Below are 4,295 nucleotides of genomic sequence, written 5' to 3' on the forward strand. Positions count from 1 at the left end.
TGTGTGTGTGTGTGTGTGTGTGTATGTATCTGTGTGTGTTTCCCTTCTTTTGATTTTATTTATTTCCTGTGTTTTCATAGGTGAAATTAACCTTTCCTTCTAACACCTTCTGTTGGATTGGATTTGCAGATAGACATTGTTTAAATTTGACTTTATAATGAAATATCTTATTTTCTTCATATATACTGATTTGTGTCTTCTATCTACATATTATAGCTATTAACTTAGTATTTTATGGGAATGCTGACTGTGAGACCCAGCAGGCCTCTAACACTTGTGCCTGCTCTTGGAACTCTTTCACTCCTATTGGATTGCCATATCCAAATTTGATATAATAACTTTTACTTTATCTTATTATATTTTATATTGGCATGTTTGACTGTAGTCTCTTCTTATGTAATGAGAGATGGAAGGTGGATGGATATGGAGGAGAAGAGAAGTGGGGAGGAGCTTAGAGGAGTAGAAAGATGGGAAACTATATATTGGGATATACTGTAGGAGAAAGAATCTATTTTCTATAAAATGAAAACAGGTAGTTGAGGGACCTTGCTATAGAAAATAAGATGGAAGGAGTCTGTTATTCTGAGGGATAACACACAATGTTGGCCTCTGTTTTCTGCATTCATTCATTCATACACACATGTATCTACTCACACATGAACAAACATACAATATAAATTCCTGAGAAAAGTATCAGCTGGTTTCTGCTAGTTTTCTGTTTCTGAGTATCAAGAACCCATGCAACTGCTGTTATTAATCAACACTAACATTTTCTCTCCTGGCCAGTGTAGGTGAGAAATCCTGATGGGATTGACAGAGTCCTTGTTCTCAGATATCATACAGATATCAAATAACTGAGATGGAACATTTCTTTCAGTCATGTGTGCTTCTATCACTGAACACCATTCACCAGGAGTCCTTTAATCAGAGTCTGAAACAATAAGGAAAACTAGTCTTAGTAATCTAGCCTTGCAAGTTGAGAGCTAAGTAAGTGACTTCCTAGGTGGCTCACAGGAGAAGTTTTGTTGTAATGCTGAGCTATATAGGAATAACAACATAAGATGACTTCATAGTTGATACTGGCTGTCCAATTAATTACAAATAAAAGAAGCACAGCTTTGAATATGTCTATGATGACATTGTCACAGATTATTAGATAATGAGGTTTAGTTAATTCATTGTTCATATGAAAGTCTGGGAGATAGTAGAATGATAGAGGGTGGTATTTGGTTGGAAGAAAGATATCACAGGGGACATGCTTTTAAAGGATATATTTTCTGGATCTCTTCTGTTACTCCTTTGTTCCCTAGCTTCCAGAAAGGGAGCATTTCTCTTTTATCATGTGTCTTTCCTCCTGTCTCAGATGGGCTTTGGTACTTTACTGCATCCTCTCCATTCAGGCATTCTGCTACACCATGGAAACAAAACATGTAAAGATTGAAGTGGACTGGAGAGTCTGAAAAATGAGCCAAGATCATAATGTCTCCTTCAAGGTGGCTATCAGTTTTTTGCCATAGAGATGAACATAGTGACAGGCAATGTCATCATCCTATATAAGCATATGTCCCAAGGTCCTTCTCAAGTCATGTGTATATTAATATATTAATGGAGGAAAATGAATTGTTTATTTTATCGAAATAATAAGATTAGGATTTGCTTAGGTTTGGTCATCCAATGGAAAGAGTTGCCTTAAATGAATCGTTCTTAAGAGATAATTGTAGTCTATGCACAAAATTTATGAACTGGTATTTTAGACTAACATATGCCATAGTAATTCACTAAATTCAACCACCCAAGGAGCTTTGACAGTGCTAAGTTAGTACAAGAACTATTGAGACTAGCTTTTGTGTGTGTGTTAACTAGTAAGTGATAAAGATAGAGAAATAAGTTCCTACTGTTCTTCATGTTTGGTTAAAGTTTAATTAGTCTTCATAGACTTTGCTATTCTTGAGTAATATTTTGTTCTAAGAGATGCTGTCCCTGCTCCACGAGAGGAGACAAGGAAACCAGAAGCACAGGTTAAAGGTCGGTGTGAGTGGGAGTTTGCCTTCCCACCTAAAAACATTTCTTTGCTCCTGACATTTTCTTCTGCCTTTGCACCATAAACCCATAAAAACATACATCTAAAGAAAACTGGTTTGTGTTTCCTTCAACCTAGTCATAAATCTACAGAAGTGGTGAGGGTTTCTTCTGTATGTTTGATACCATAGCAGCTTCTAGAGAAGAAGAAGTGCAAAGTAAGATTAGCCTACTAAGGGAGACTAACAGAATAAATAATCTATGTAGTAAATACTTACTTAAAATTTCATCTGACCCTTGCATTCCGTCAGCAACCCATATTACTCCTCGGATGACACTCCAGTCTGGAAGGGTCACCCATATATCCATATATCTATATCTCCAAATAATCCCAGGTTGCATTCCTTTTAAAGTTTGAGTATTCCTGGCATCAGTGACTCTTTGTGGCATGTTAAAACATCAATTGAAAAGGATCCCTTGCATCTCTGAAGGAGCTGATGTCATCAGCAAGGCCACATTTGGTGGGAATAGAAATGATGGGTCTCTCAGAACATGCATATTCTTCCTTCCACTGTAGGATTATCCCAAGCCAATGACTAGTCAGGCCTACACGATTACTCTAGCAATCTTTTGTTATGAAACCAGAAATGAATTTAGAAACTAGTTTCCATATCTTCTATTTTGTGCCTTCTCCCCCTCTCAATGCCGACAGCTCAAATGACATTCAGTTACTTGCCTTCCATATGTCTGTGGTTTAATTATAATTCACACTGTCAGGGAGGGATGCTAAATCACAGAGGTCTGTCAGAGCATAGTGGCACAGTCTGGAAGTTTTCCATGTTCATTTCTTCCCCGACTTCAAATTTATATTAATGACCATCCGTTCCTTGGGAAGCTCCCCTAAGAAGTCCTGACCAGTGGAAAGCAAAGGGAAGTAAAATATATGTTGCCTCGAGCAGGGAATGACTGCTGTTAAAGTGTCAGAATGAGACTTAAGATGTTCAATTAAAGCCTCGTGCAGCTAGATTTCCTTCATTTTGTAAACTAATTATGTGTGCCTTGTTTAACATGCACTGTGTGGACAGAGGTAGAAATAAGAAATAAAACAAATGTTTATGAGGAACTAAAAGCAATAATAAATTGATAGAAAAGTCTCAAAGAACAGACATTTTGGGGGAGCAGCACATTTCTTTAAAATGAATTACAAATATTTCACAAGGCAAAAAGGGGAGTGAATAAAAAAAAACTAACATGGAATTTGCAGCTCATTTAAAGAAGGAATATAACTTGTTAAGACAGATGCTTTAAAAGGTGTCATGTACAGTATTTCTCACAATTTTATAATAGCATTCTAGAGTTTGGAGCTACAGCTGGTAGAGCTGTAGGATAGTATATTCCAGGCTATGGGTTTAAACCCCATTTCCATCAAGCAGAATTTGTCCTTTAATAGAATGGAAGTCATTCCACATATTCAAGTTTAATATTTCTGTCCGGGGACATTTTTAGGAAAGAATTTAGTTTGGAATAGATAAGTTCACAGCCGTAACAGAGTGACATAGTGACACCTAGCTATGAACCATACATATATCTGCAAATATGGCAAACCAGAGCAACAAACTCAAAGAACTGTGAGACTGTCTGGTGGATGTGCACATGTAAGTAGGCATCCCACTATGTCTGGATTCCCTTCTCTTTATATCCTGCTAACCTCATTGTAGAACCCCTGACCTCTGACCTAAAATGTTGACCTTGATATAGTCTGTGTAACCTAACCACAAATGCCAGTTTACCATGGTGAATATTCTCATATTTCAGCTGAATTAGCTTTGATAGCAAGATTAATTGTTCAACGGTATATCTAGCCTAGCTTGTTCCAGTGAATAAAATAGGAATGATCTTCATTCAATCCCATCTTTGCTACCTTTTTTTATTTCTTCTTTCCTCTCCACTTTCTCTCTTGCTTCCCTCCACACACACCCTTGTTTCTTACCCTCCTATACACTGAACAGTTTGTTTCTATTTCACTGAGTTGTTTTTGTTTGTTTGTTATTTTTTGTTTTTTGATTTTTGTTTTTTTGTTTTGTTTTTTTTTTCCGGGTGATAATGTTATGTTGAAGGGAGGAAATATAAATTTGTTTAATGTGAAAAACAATAATTTCTAATTGGGATCCAATTTGGCAGTGTTTTATATGTTAAACAGACATGTGTGTATGCAGAGTCCTTTCAGGGCATTTATTTGATATCTTATAGTTGTTGTTTTTTTTTTTTTTTTTTTT

This window comes from Mastomys coucha, unplaced genomic scaffold (assembly GCF_008632895.1).
Source record: "Mastomys coucha isolate ucsf_1 unplaced genomic scaffold, UCSF_Mcou_1 pScaffold6, whole genome shotgun sequence".
Taxonomy (NCBI): domain Eukaryota; kingdom Metazoa; phylum Chordata; class Mammalia; order Rodentia; family Muridae; genus Mastomys; species Mastomys coucha.